The sequence below is a fragment of the Pipistrellus hanaki genome (assembly GCF_964339955.1).
Source record: "Pipistrellus hanaki genome assembly, chromosome: 1".
Taxonomy (NCBI): Eukaryota; Metazoa; Chordata; class Mammalia; order Chiroptera; family Vespertilionidae; genus Pipistrellus; species Pipistrellus hanaki.
In genome coordinates, this window is record NC_140503.1 from 162394903 (window position 1) to 162409913 (window position 15011).

At 41.8% G+C, this 15011-nt stretch overlaps 1 protein-coding gene across 4 annotated transcripts in view; it reads left to right on the forward strand.

Annotated features, from left to right (window-relative positions):
- RASGEF1B (RasGEF domain family member 1B) overlaps positions 1–15011 on the forward strand; it is a 507219-nt gene that overhangs the window by 468029 nt on the left and 24179 nt on the right. For 2 of the 4 annotated variants that reach the window (XM_084882777.1, XM_084882778.1), the window contains exon 1: positions 6710–6856. The exons of the other annotated variants lie outside the window; for them this stretch is intronic. The gene's annotated coding sequence lies outside the window, so the exon portion shown is untranslated. Of the gene's footprint in view, positions 1–6709; positions 6857–15011 lie in introns of those variants that run through there. 4 annotated transcript variants of the gene reach the window in all.

A 15011-nucleotide genomic window follows, 5' to 3' on the forward strand; every position in this document is an offset into this window, starting at 1 on the left:
AGTCTCTTCCACCTGTTCCCAGGGATAGCCATTTTCTCTAATTTGCTGGAGCAATACAGTTAAACTTCATGATTTGCTCCATTTGTTTTTGCGCAGAAAGTGTATTTAGCATTATGTTTTCACATAGTAATATCTAGCTAAATATATTTTACAGAAATTCTGGTTTTACTATGGAAATAATGATTTTTATGTGTTAAAATGAATCTTTGGACATTTTACAGAATTAACCTTCCCAGAATCATCTAGAAAGCACAACAATGCTCTAATATTTTTTAAATGATAGCATTTTATGAACATAAATTATTTTATTATATGAAGTACCTTAGGGATGTTTTCATGATGACAATAGTAAATGCTTACTGGATAAGTTCTTTGATCAACATAATTTCTTTTTTTAATTTAATATATTTTATTGATTTTTTTTGCAAAGAGGAAGAGAGAGGGATAGAGAGTTAGAAACATCGATGAGAGAGAATCATCGACCAGCTGCCTCTTGCACCACCCCCACTGGGGATGTGCCTGCAACCAAGGTACATGCCCTTGACCGGAATTGAACCTGGGACCTTTCAGTCCGCAGGCCAACACTCTATCCACTGAGCCAAACCAGTCTTGGCCAATATAATTTCTTCAATACACTTTATGAAGTCTGATTAATAGTCCAGATCATGTTACTTTACTGATAAAGCAACAATTTACTAATTTACTATCTTAAATGTTACATAAGACAAATGGTATTAACAATATTTACAAAATTCTAATAAAAGGCTTTAGTATCATCTAAAGAATACTTTATCATTTTATCAAGAAGTGTTTAATAGAGAATATTTGTCACCAATATTTGAAAACAAATTGTGCTTCTATAATGTCAGAGTAGCTTCATAGACTTCACCGCTGCAGGAATAATTAGAAAGTAAAATCATATAGTGTTTGAAGTCTTGGGCTTATCATGAAGGCTCTTTGACTACTTTAACTTTGCTATTTTCTTGTTGGATGGCCGTGGAGAGAGATCATTTCATCTCCCTAGGATTCAATTTCCTCATTTCAAAAATACCTTTTTAAAAAACTGTCTTGGCATAGGGATTGGGAAAAATGAAAAGAAATGATCATCAATATCTCTCGCAGCTCTAAAATTTTATTATTATATTATTCATTTTATTTCTTCTCCCTTCCCACTCAATGTTCTAGGACATAGATTGGTAATTAGTCAAAACTGATATTTTCATAGAGCCTTAAATTAGCAAGACAATCAGACTTAATATTAAAGGTAATAAGAATTTGAAACAAAAAACCTTTTCTTAATTCATTATAAAATCAATTCATTTATAAGAACCAGACAAAAACTGTTTGAAAGAGACATTAGAAATAGAGAAATATATTTGTACTTACTATTAACTATAAATATTTTATAGAATGAAGAACATTCTAAATATACTCTCATTAAACATAGTTGAATTTCTACTCAAAACAATGATATATGTATTTTATCAAAATGATTCACAGTTTAGGTTATGAAATATATTTTGTCAGTGCAGAAATAATTATATAATCGATGAAGATGGTGAGACTGTCTCATGACCCTATGGTTAGGCAAAGGTTAGGCAAAGTTATATTTAATTTCTCAATATCAGTATCCCTCTGAAGGATATTGCAGATAATTACTTTGTAAGAATATATGAGTTGACAAATTAGTGAAACAATAACGCTTTTACAGGGGAAATAATAAATTTGCCTTTTAATAGTTCTTATCTGCTGTAATAAAAACATGGTCATTTTTACATCTTCTTATGGGACTTTGAAACCCACTCTATCTGCTGTGGAATTTTCCAGGCAGCCATTGCATTCTTCTGTACAACCTTAAGGTCTGGGAGATAAAAAGTGACAGTGATTAGGGATCACAGGGAGGTGTGGAAGAGACTTCCTGAAGTTACCTTTTCTCGTCAATACCCTTCTCTTTAGGAGTATTTTCTTAGCAAATTTAAATGAATAATAATCTATGATACTTTTAGTGATCCCAGGAAAGGAAAAGATATGCCTCTGTAATGACCACTGTTATAACTGACTGATCTTCACAGACCCAATGTTCTCCCTCTGAGACAATGGATGTGGAAGAACACTGTAAACTATAACAAATGTTGGGAATTATTATTGAGATGACCATTCCAAGGCTGACCCGAGCATGTATTTCATCACAAAAAAAAAAAAAAAATTCCTTTTAAGTGGCGGATTCATTTTGTAGTTTGAATGGATTGATATGACTGAGCAGGGACCAAGGACCTTGACTATCTAAATCTTCGTTCGTGTCTGTCCTTCATCATCCTTCTCTCAGGTTCCAAGGAAGTGCATGTACAGAGCAATGCCAAATACACATACACTTTTTATTACTATGAAATTTCAACCTGGCCCCTACTAAGCTAGGTTGGCCCAGAAACAGAATCCCTCTTACTCAGGCTGGAAGCAGGAAGAGGGCATGAAACCAAAACATGCCAAGCAGTCTCCTTCCCTCTTTCACTCTAGGCTCTCAGATGATAAGGAAAGGGAAGTCAAGGAAAAGTGCATGCGAAAGCAAGGGGAAAGTAAGGGTTTTTTTCTATGGTCTGGCCTCGGTGAAGAGGGGGCGGGATGAGAGTGGAATGGTTATATTTTCTTCCTCTTCCTATAAGTCTGTTCTTTATGCAATAGCCATTGCTCTTTTCTTTATACTGAACTAGAGGCCCAATGTATGAATTGTTTCACAAACATTGATGAGGGCACACCTTCTGGATCCTTCCAGATTATGTCCTTGAGGTTCTGAACCTTGGCTGGGTCCAGCACAGATGGCAGTGGGGAGATGATTATGCTCAGTGGCACACTGGGCACCGTGGTGATGCAGGCCTGAGCTGCTGCTTGTTCTGCCCAGGTCCCCCCAGTGCTCCCCACCTGCCACCAGCCTGACCCAGTGCTCCCACACACAACCCTATTGTGCCACTGCACACATATCTACTAGTTTTAACAGCAATATCTTAGACAAGTAAATTGAATCCAGTTAATGGTTGAGGATATTTTTTTCAGGCATTATTTCATTATCCTTACCCAGTTTATAGAGTGGGAAGATGGGAACTTGGAATCAGAGAGATATGCTTTTAATCCATGGCTTCTTCAGCTGAATGGCCTTGGCAAGTTACTTACCTTCTGTTTTTAAATATATTTTATTGATTTTTTACGGAGAAGAAAGGAGAGGGATAGAGAGTTAGAAACATCAATGAGAGAGAGACATCGATCAGCTGCCTCCTGCACACCTCCTATGGGGATATATCCGCAACCACGGTACATACCCTTGAATGGAATTGAGCCTGGGACCTTTAAGTCTGCAGGCCGAGGCTCTATCCACTGAGTCAAACCAGTCTTGGCAAGTTACTTACCTTCTTAAGCCTCATCCCTTCATCTCAGAAATGGAGAGAATTGTACCTATATCTCATGGGTTTGATGATGATAGCAGATCAAACACATAAAAAAAGCATAACACCAATATGGTGAAATACTCAACCGGGAGTAAAAGGAGTGGACAACAGCAACATATCAACATGGATGGATGATCAAAATCAAAAGCTAGATGGAAACCAGTGAGAGGCAGAATGAGATGGATTGCACAGTAAGATTTGCGTAAATACACTCATGGACACTTACACAGAACAATATCATCATTGCTCATGAAAGGTAGATTGAAAAACACACTGGTTACTGTGTATGAGAGTAAGAACCATTGGGATGGTGAAAACTGGGACTCTAAATGGGAGGGAGACTGGAATAAACTGAAGTATTGGGATGGATCAGTCCTGATGCTTGCTGTTATTGTGTGCACCTGAGGTTCAAGAGGAAAGCAAAACAATGTTTAGTACAAAGCCTACTATTTAGAGAAGCTCAATATAGGAGGCTATTTTTGTTACTAGAGTAAAGCCCTACTTAACAGGCTTTTGTTTGCATCAACTTGACTAGTATTATTGAGCTTACCAACCTTTACAAAGATAAGAATTAAGTTAATGGAGTCAAAAGATCAGAATGAAACTATTAAAAGTAGAGAACGTAAAGAATATCTTTTCACGATAGAGAATAATTGATACACACTCATATCATTTCATGAGAGAATAATTGAATACTCATATTATTTATTGAGCACTTACCATGTGCTAGGCATTACTGAATTCAGCCAACATATATTTAATTGAGTGCTTATAATGAGTGAGACACTGTTATAGACATTGAAAATACAGAAGGAAAACAACTGCCTGTTATTAAGCTTATATCTTAGTGAGGAGTGGGGGCAGTAATAAGTAACATATAAGTACGTTTAATGGTGCTAAGTCCTATAGAGGAAACAAAACAGGGAAGGAAGATATGGAGTGGGGGTTAGGGGAGGCTTCTCTAAATGGCAGGGTTCCAAACTATTTCATGTAGTATCTCTCTTATTCTTCTCAGCACCTGTGGAAGAAGTTACCTGTATAAACCACGATTGTTGTCTTCAGATGAGTAGAGTGGGGCCAGAGTCTTGCGGTGCCTTTTATAAGGTTTGATGGCTGACCAAGCGCTAGAGATGGGACTAGGGTTTGGGCCATCTAGCTTTAGAACTTCCCCTTATATATCACCTCTCATATGGGAGCTGGAGGGGGCCCTAGGGATCCACCAAAAACGTGTTTTGATAAAAAATTGCACATCCTATGTAATAAAACCCTAATATACAAATCGACTGAACAACGGAATGACCAATAGCTATGATGTGCACTGACCACCAGGGGAAGACACTCAACACAGGAGCATCTGCCCCCCCCCCCCTCCCCGGAGGCAACAGGCAGTGGATGGCGGTGATTGGGGGGGTGGGGCCAACCAGTGGATGGCGCCAGGCCGCCAGCCAAAGATGCCTACCTGTATGAAAAGTATGGTCACTGATGCATGCAGTGTCCTGATTGCAAGAGGGATGTCCGACTGCCGGTTTAGGCCTGACATCCTCTGAGGGGTCCCGGGTTGTGACAGGACACAGGCCAGGCTGAGGGACCTCCCCTCCCCCCTTCCTCCAGTGCATGAATTTCATGCACTGGGCCTGTAGTATTATAATAGTATCCATTTTATACTTTGAGAAACTAAAATAAACATTTTTTGTTGTTGTTTGATGGGAAAAAACTTTAGAAAATAAAGACGGGCAGAATCTTTTGGATTGGTGGGTGGATCCAGTGGTTTCAAAGGATATGTCAAATATTTTCTATTAAGAAGTCCTGATTTAGTCCAACCCTCTTAATTTATTGTTATAGGACCAGAAACTTTAAGATTGCAAATGACTTGTCTAACTTCCTATGACTTGATTGTTACAGAATCAGGCTGGAAAACCGAGCGTGAAAGACTAACCAGCCACAACCATTGGGCTGGGCTGCCCACGTCTCTGTGCTTGACTCTGCATGAGTGGCCCCAGCTAATCTCTCCTGGCTTTTCAGTTTCTCCTTTAAGCTGCAGAGAGGCTGGGATAAGTGAGAGCGAATTACTGAGTCAGGGACACCCATTTGCAGAAGAGAAGGAGGGACTATAATTAGAGGAAGAGAAGTGAGAGGAGGTGCTGATGAAGAAAATGAAGGTAGAAATCAGCTACAAATAGGCAAAGTGAATTGCAGGATGACTTTTTTTTCCACCGCAGGGAGGGAGGGGGAGAAGATGGTGCAGAGACAAAAAAGGCTTCTGTAGCTCAGTAAGCCTAATTATGGCCCTACAAGACAGGCATGAATAGCGTTGCTTTATATATGGGAAAACTGAAGTTCATAAAAGCTACTTCACTTATTCTAGGATACATAGCTGGCAAGATAGTCTCCTGGTGTGTGTGTGTGTGTTTCTTCCTTTTAGTCTTTTTCTACACTTTTTGTTTCCATTGTTTCTTCCCTCCAACCTCCTTTTATTTATACAAGGTGAAGAGCTGAAGCATTTACCTTTCAAAAATAGTTATCAAGTCTACAATGATATAGTGTATGGTTACCATGACAACAGCCTGACCTCCCCTTTTTTTGCCTCCAGAATACTATTTCACAACACAGGTTCCCATCCTTTGTGGAACTTGTGGTAGCCGCAATTTCACATTTTTGTTCGGGTAACCATTTACTCGAGGCTCGCCCTCCGCTAGTCCGTAAGCTTCACCATGGCACGGACCAGCCTACCTTTGCCCGAAGTGTGCCCCCAGCGTTTTGCACCAAGCCTGGCACTCAGGCGCTCTGTCAAGACTTGCTGAGCGAAGGCTCTTGTCATTGCTCTCAGCTCCCTCCTGAAAGTTACCTGGACAGTAAGTAAGCCTTAGCTCATCATCATGTTACTAGATACTGTATGACGAGTCTGGCCGGTATTTACAGTAGCACGCAGGCAAACGAGTGCGCACACACACACACACACACACACACACACACACACACAGGAACGCACCGGCAGCCCCGGGCAGGTGCTCTCAGGAGGAATCGCTCCTGCTCGGAGCGGGCAGACCCAGCGCGGGCACACACCGCTGCGTGGGCCCCGCGGCGTGGGAGGGCGCCCGGGTGACCGCACCGCGGGAGCCCTGTCCCCGGAGGAGGCGCGTGGGCAGGTCCCGGCCCCGAGGCGGCCGCGGCGTGGGCGGCGAGCCGCGCTGTGATTGGCCCGCGTCTGCCCGGGGTGGGCGGGGCGCGGGCGGGAGGCGGGCGCCCGGAGCTGGGGGGCGTGCGCGCCGCTGGCCGCGGCTTCAGTATAAACAAGGAGCCGGGCCGGTGGTGCGGGATTTCCCTCCGCTTCCCGCGCGCTCCGGCTCCCCGTCCTGCGGTGGTATTGGTGGGCGCGCGGCAGACAGCCGGGAAGGCGAGGGCCAGGGGTCCGTCTGCAGGTAGGTGCTCCCGGGCCGAGCTCCTCTTCTGGGAGGACGGAGCGGGCGGCGGGAAGCGAAATGGGCTGGGCTGCGCTGCGCTCCCCCGGGCGCCCCGGGAGCTGCGTGCCGGCCGGCCCGGCTCTCCCTCTGCGCCCCGAGCTGCCCGGGGCGCCCTGGGTGGTGAGAAAGCCCGGGGCAAGCGAGCTCTCAGCGGCTCCACCGGCCCCGCCAAAGCCAAGGACCGGGGAACCCCCCTGGTCCCGCCGCCGTGGGCGCCTGGGGCTGCCCCGGGCCGTGGACCTAGTGCCAACAGGTGCGGGGCCCAGCCCCCGGGGGCCCGGGCGCGGGCGGGCTTGGGTTTTGCTTTGCTTCTCTCACCCCGATCCCGCAGCCGGGCCTTCTGGTGAGAGATCTTGGCACTAGTTTTTGAGGATTGGTCCGAGTTCTAGTCTCCTTCCATCCTTTCTTCGTCCCCTCTTTCTGTGCACTGCTAAGCTGTTCCTTTCTACTTAATTGGTTAGTTTGGGGGTGTATTTGTGTGGTGGAGGGTAGAGGGGAAAACTTGTTTATTTTTAATGCTAGAGCCCATAATCAATAACCTAGGGTCTGATTTGGGAAGGGACAGGGGAACAGTCAAGCCCTGTGCTCTCTGCCAATGGGGTGACATTCCTTTATCCCACCCCCGTTCACCTGGCGAACTTGGGGACACCTTGCTCTTGCCTGAGCTCAGGTGAGTCCTGGCCGGACAGTAATAACCTGAACTGGGGGGGGGGGGGGGGGGAGGGGGGGTGTTACCTGGGTGCTTTCTGGGCAGCTCCTCTTTCTAGGGCAACGGTGGGTGGGGACACCTTTGGTGCTGTCTGTGCAAGAGGAAAGAGCAGAGCCAGGGAGAAGGGGGCACCCAGGGGCTGCGCGTGTGCCCATCTGTGTACCCCTTGAGTGTTGCTTCGCACCTCACTCCAACCCAGTGGGCACAGTTCAAGCCAAAGCAGTGTGTGGAGGGTGGCACACGTGTGGTACATAGCAGGGGAGATCTCTAAGGGAGCGACTTTCTCTGGGGAAGGTAGGTAGGTATTTAGGTCTGTCACCGCCTATTCACTTGGTGGCTGCAGTGTGTGTGGATGCACTGACATGTGCGTAGGTGTTTTTTTGGGCTGAACACATCGCCGAGGAATCTTTCCCAAGCAGCGCCATGTGACGTCGGGGAGGAACTGCTGCTGTGCGTAGATCTATATTTAGTCCTGGATGATTTCTAGTGACCCTTGGGAAGGTCTCTGAACAGGGTACGTTAAAAAAAGGGGAAGAGTCCAGGGAGCAGGGTTTTTTTTTCCTTCTTCAGTAATCTCTGGTACAGTCAGACTCAGATGAGGGTGAATAATTATTTTTTTTCCTTTGAAAACAGTCGCTAGGGCTTGTCATGTGGTAGCTGTGTCTCTACTGAAAACACAGAGGGACCATAGCGATAAGCCTACGTGAAGAAGCAGGGAGGTCAGCATGAACCAGAAAGTGTATATGGTTCTTGACAGGTCAGGTGAGGGTTGGGGGCAAACGTAGAACTGATGTCAAAAAAGAAATAACAAAAATGAAAATGCTTGCCTATTGAGATTTTCATAGGAAATAAAGTGACAGCTTGCTAGACCCTTTCAATCAATGGCTCTTTATTTTGGGGGGGAGAGAGGGGTTGAGCCACGAGGGCGCAGGGCACTGTTGATGGAAATCAGGGTTCACAAGCCGTGCTGTGTTGAGCAGATTGTCTGAGATTGTCTGGCAAAGGTGAGAAGCTCAGCTCCTGACTAGCAACTTTCTTGCTGGCATTCTTCCATCACCCTCTGTCAGCCCTTTGTTTTCCTAGAGGGGGCAACATTTCTGGCTACTGAACATACGGGCCTTGGACTTTTCTGGTTGTCTAATGGAGTGTTAAATTCTTAGCATTTATTTCTCCCATGTGTACTTTCAATCTTGCTTGGTTTTATGTGCCCCATTAGATAGTGAATCTGCTGCTACCATACCTGATACCTGGGGATCATACTATCTCTTGGAATATAAAATCACCAGAAAACATTTATACTTATTGTATATCCTCTCCGCCTCCCCCCCCCCCCCCGCACCCCCTTTCCAGATTAGTATATAATTTAACTTTATTTATATGGGTATATATTTCACAGTATCATTTCATAATAAGACATTTCTTATATTATTGCTAACATTACTTTTTTACAATCTAAAATTAACTACTGGCTAATAAACTGCAATAAGGCAAAAAAAAAAAAAAAAAATCAATTGAATAGCACCTATCTAGGAGAAAGAGAAATGGTCAGAAAATTGGAGGGGAGGAGCTGTGTAAGGTAAGGTACCTAATGCTAGGTAAGGTACCTAATATGGCACAGAAGTGATGGGATCCACTGTATCAATCTCCCAAGGGAACCTGGAAGAATTGGACTTTGGATGAACATATAGATAGGCCCAAGGAAAGGGTCTCCCTGGAGAGGAGATGGGGAAAGGAGGGTAGTTTTCCTAATGAGAGAAGAATCTGGAATCTCTGAAGCAGGGATTGAAACTCTTAAGTCTGATGTCCACAAATAATCAGTGGAAAGACCATTATAACATTTTGTGAGCGTTTAAAGACACAAATTGTTCTGTTGTGGTTGAATTCAGGAGTTGCCTCCTCATCCTCTTCATGTTCCAAGAACCACAGTTGTCCTTTCTCGGTCCTCCAGTGAAATCTACAAAAACTGTATTCCTGCAACCCTCCCTTATCCTAAAATGACAGATGCTGTAGCCTAGTGCTGTGGACAGACTTCTGCATAGAGAGAGACTAAGGTTCTGGCGGATCTGGTGCCCTTAACAAGTCACTTACTTTCTCCCTGTACCTGCGGTTTTTTATTTGTAAAATTAGACAGGATGTTTAATTCGATGATTTACGGGTTTCTTTCAGCTCTGTGATATCTTATTTTGCTGTGCTATCACTTCATGCACTTGCACCCTGTATTAGCGGGGGAAGAATGAGGGTTGCAGTGATCTGCAGGCAGATGTTCATGCATGGAAGAGAGGAAAAGAGAATGAAGTTTATTTTTCTTTTTAAAAATATTTTTATTTATTTCAGTGAGGAAGGGAGATAGAGAGAGAGAAACATCAATGATGAGAGTCATTGATCAGCTGCCTCCTGCACGCCCTCTACTGGGGATTGAGCCTGACACCTGGGCATAGGCTCAGATCCGGAATCTAACCTTGATCTCCTGGTTCATGGGTTGACTGACACTCAACCACTGAGCCACACCAGCCGGGCTGAAGTTTATTTTTATTGATGAAAACTATGTAGAGATTTAATATTTCCTTATACTGCTTTTTTCTCCCCTCTTGTTAATATGTTTTAAAAATGCTAATTATCAAGAGGTTGAGTCGGGACATTTTTTTGAATTAAGCCAGTGTTACTATTTACTAAATATTTAACCAGTTTTTTGACCAGTCATTTTTTTTCTTAAGTTTATATGTCTAGTATTTTTTTTCAAGGTATGTCTACATCTGGGAAATCATTCAATTGATAGAAATTTTATTAGGAAACCCTGGTATGAAAATTTTAGTTGAACACAGGGAAAATTCAAATAAGCCTTGTAAGAAATAAAGACACTTTAGTCTACTAGTATCTTTCTATTTATCTAAAAGAATGGAGGGGGAGACTTTAGGGTAGTTTTTTAAGAACTTGTAGCCAAAAAATAAAATTATCTCAGTAATCATGTTTTATAGTGCAATGCAAATAGAAAATTCTGCTTGTTTACTAAATGTCCTCTGAAGTATTGGGCCATTTAACTGCTGAGATGAATTGGGTTGAGAAAAAAAAAATATATATATATATATATTTTTTTTTTGGTAAAGGATTCTCCCCAAATAATATTCTGTAATTTGCCTTGGGATGCATTATGTATAAATGATGATTCAGCTACTTCCTTTGGCATTCAGCGTGACAGCAAATAGCCACCTGGGAGTATTTCAACTTAAGTTTAAATTACATAAAATAAAGAATTTAGTTTCTCAGTTGTGCTAGCCACATTTGAAGTGCTCAGTGGGCCCATGTGGCTAACAGCACAGTGTTGGACAGTGCTGAAGGGGAACATTTCCAATATCCCAGAAAGTTCTTTTTGGCAGCACTTAATTAGCTAGTGGTGATTTTGATTATCCAGATCTCTCTTATTCCTCTGGGAAAACAAAATAATTAAATCTTGTCTAGGACAGGCACCTAAGGCATAGGAAATAAGACTAACTGGCTTCATCAACCAGTATATATTTTCAACTGTACCGAATGAGCAATGCCACTTTCTTAAGATCAATGATATGCCAAGATTACAAACACTTAGTTCTCAAAATTTCTTCCCAAAACTGTAGTTGTCCTTTTTACTTTTCTGATCCAGCACCAACTGTTATTGCTGGAAAGCGCCAACTCTTTCAAAGACAAGGGACGTGGAGCCATCTGCTGTTAAATGCAGGAACTGCAGGAAAGTTATAGATTAAACCAATGCATAATGTCAACATGTTCTGTGATCAAAGATTTATCTCATAGAGAATTTTAAATGATTATGCAAGCCCATTTAGAGTCTCCATGTACTGAAATATCATTTTGTGTCTTAATAAACTACTAGCAAGTTATCCGTAAGACAAAAGATGACAAGTTTTAGCTTTCAGGGAAACCAGATAATAGTTATCTGAGTCAGAATCCCCTCCTTCCATCAATTAATAAAGACTTTTTTAAAAAAGTAACATCTAGGAGAAATCAATAAAAAATACTAAGTACTTTTTTGTATAGAAGTCTATATAAAAATAAGAAAATAATACCACCATTTCATTATTATGGAGAAACATTGGACTTTCTTTTCTCAAAAATACTGATTTTTCTCCCTTGACTTTGAAATCTACTCAGCATTTGGGGCTCCTTTTCAAAGAGTGTACTTGTTTGGAAATTACTTACATTTTGTTCAGATGCCAGAGAAGTGAGTTAAACTGAGTTGTTGGTTTTATTTGTTTGTAATCTTTAACTAATACCTCTTTTTTTCAAGGAAGTGAGCAGAGGTGTAAGATTTCTACAGTCCTCAGGGCTGTTGCTAGAAATCTCTGCTTTTAGATTTTCCCAGGCTGGGGAAAGACCTGAGAAGATAATCTTTTAGACATCTTCAAGCTCATATAAGCTGTATTTCAGGGAATATCAAAAACTTAACTTTGAATTTCACCCTGGTTCAAATCTATAGTTAGATACACTCTGGACTAAAGGTGAAATATAGGAACTCTTTTTCATTCAGATCTCTGGAACCTCAAGTGTAAATAGGAACAAGATATATCTCACCCTAGTGCAAAGTTCCTTTAGGATCTAAATGGTAATTCCAGGATATTAAATTAAGCCACTCCTCACTTCACAAACATGTTATCAGAGTTCAGCTGTGATAGGAAGGCCTTCCTCCACCTCAGTGTTTTGGTTTTTTTTGTTTGTTTGTTTGTTTTGTTTTTTAATTGGAACATATGCTCAGCATTTGAACAGAAGCTAAAAGATAGTGATCAATGCAAAGGCATTGGATTTATTAAGTCTTTGGGGGGAGGAGCAACACCTTTTCTTTGACTCCTGCCTTTTCTGTCTCATTCACTTGAGGGTAAAGGGAATGCTGACTTGGCCTTTTGGGAGAGATTTACAATGCAACTATAGCAGATGTTGAAGGATAGCTTTTGATTTAGTTCCCACACCCATCTTTTCCTAGAGCTCTTTTCCAATCCGAATTGTCACCTGAAACTACCTTATCCTGGTGCACCTGCCTAATCATAAATAACATTGTGCAAAAGCAGCCGCTAATTCAAACACAGTCTGCTGCTGAGAAAAAGGCAGCTTTTCATCTGGTGCTTTAGTTGGATTGAAACCATTAGGCATGCCTTTCAAATCCATTCATCCCGTAAATCACCCGGAGCTGGCTTCCTTGCCGCTGGATCAATGTCAGGCGGAACTTTTTCAGGGTCCTTGGGAGAACATGATATATCTTTGTGACTGAATTAGCTGCCCCTGTAAGATACCTGGTCTGTCAACCAACTTTCCAGCTTCCCAAATTGATTTTTAAAAAGAACATTCATCTTGTCGACCTGGGTTGGATATATCTTTTACTTCCCCCTCAGGGAAGTCTCCTGGCAGGACCCCTAATCTGCATGCTAATTTCGGTGTTGCTAAACTTTCTTCTAGCCCGATTCCTTGTTTAAAAAAACCAAAAATTTGTTTTCCGTTGTCTCATCATGTCCTCTCTATCCCAAAGGGCTGCTCCAATAGAAGATGGGGGAAAGTCTATTGAAATATCTCTACCCAATCCAAAAGCAATGTCCTTTTTATAATACTCTCCAATTGGTATTGCCTAAAAATACAGTATTCCTTGATGTTGAAGGAGGAGTCTGGAATGTGGTAGATCAAGGTCCCCTGCAGAGCCACCTTGTTCTCCTCCTTTGAGCCAAAGTAGATAAATAACTAGATTCTGTACATGTGCCCACACATGTGTGTTCCTACCTGGCGTCTGAGCTCTCTGAAAGTATATGCATTCCTTATGGGGAGAGGTGTATGTTTTCTCCAAAAAAAGTTAAGAGCCACTGAACAAATAGACTATATTCTGAGTTCCCAGGAGCTGGTTTACAAATGAAATTTAATAAGGTGAGCATTACTTGGGAGATTAGCCTGTCCTCTGCCTCATCTCATTGGCAGTGATTTGAATAAAGCCAACAGCTTGTTCAAGTGTCAATCATAAATCTTCCCCCCCCCCCAAAGAAATGAACTACTTTGAAGTTTGACTTAATGGTTCAATGAATGACAGTTTTTAACTTTATGCTATCATACATTATAATTTCGGGAAAGAGTCTATTTTTCCTAAATAAGATTTTTGGCTAGCAGGTCCCCATGGATAGGTACATTGGGTTGGGCAAAATTTCTGCTACAGAAGAATGACAGACTGTGGAGAAGTTGATTTTGAGATTATGTTGGAAAGGATATAGAGAAGTACATTGAGAGTCCACAGGACACCGGGAAATATTAATTGTGAGAGCTATAAAGAAGTTCGCTGCAGATAAGAAGTCAGAACTATAGTGACACTGAAAAAAAAAAAAAAGTAAGCTCTGAGATAGGAGCCTTACACTTAGCCCTCTCACTTGGAAACCATTAGCAAATTAGTCCTAGAGTTGATAGTACCCAGGGGTAAATGGTTCTCTGGATCCTTATGTCCAGTACGTGGCTTTTATACCTGTCTTCTTAAACAAGAATGAAAGCAGTGTTTAATCTTCTGAATCTGTTCACTTTCAGAAGCGAAGCAGGACTCAAAGTCCTGGATGTGAAATTTGAGTAATACTGAACAACGGTAGTTCTTGATGTGGGTGATACTTGGGAGGAAAAAAAAAATGTAGTGTGTTTACTTCTTAGGTATTTAAAAATACACTTCACAAACAGCACCTTCTGTACCATTCTGCTGACCTTTCCCCTTGTTTATCAAAGGCATCTATTACCAGTACACTAGGCAACAGATCTTCCCAGAAAATGTCCAGGCAGGCCACTTGTTGGACATTATCCAGAAGTGGGGGGTGAATAGTGTGTGATGCATCATCTTTGTTTTGGTCATTTGTCTCACTAATTCTTTTTACTGGAAATCTAGAGAGTGCACACAAGCAAATATTTCTGTATTTCATTGACTCTAAGATGCCATCCATTGTAAGATACTCTTGTATTTCATATATCACTAAGAAAAGACTTAATTAAACATGCTTTCATATCACATGACTATTTATGTCCAACCCAGTTTCAAAGACACTAAAATATAAAGAAACGTATATTAGGGTCTCTGAAATCTTTATTTAGATGGGATTATGTTTTGATTGCAAAGGTCAGTAGCTTCAACTCTTTTGTTGATAGTGTTGCTTTGTAAGAAGAGAACTTAATGGCCGTAATACATTTCTGGAGCCAGGATTTATGTAGAACATGTAAAATATATATAAATTGCTCTAATAGCGTATAATTTGGGGCAAAATGACAGGCTTTTCTTTTTATGGTTAAACGTTAGAAGTTCAAAGAAGACCACTTGCAGTGGAACGATGTGGTGCAATAAATTTTGAACTTGACATCTGAAGACCTTGGTTTGAAGCCCTGTCCTTTCTGCCCCTTATCTGATGTATAACC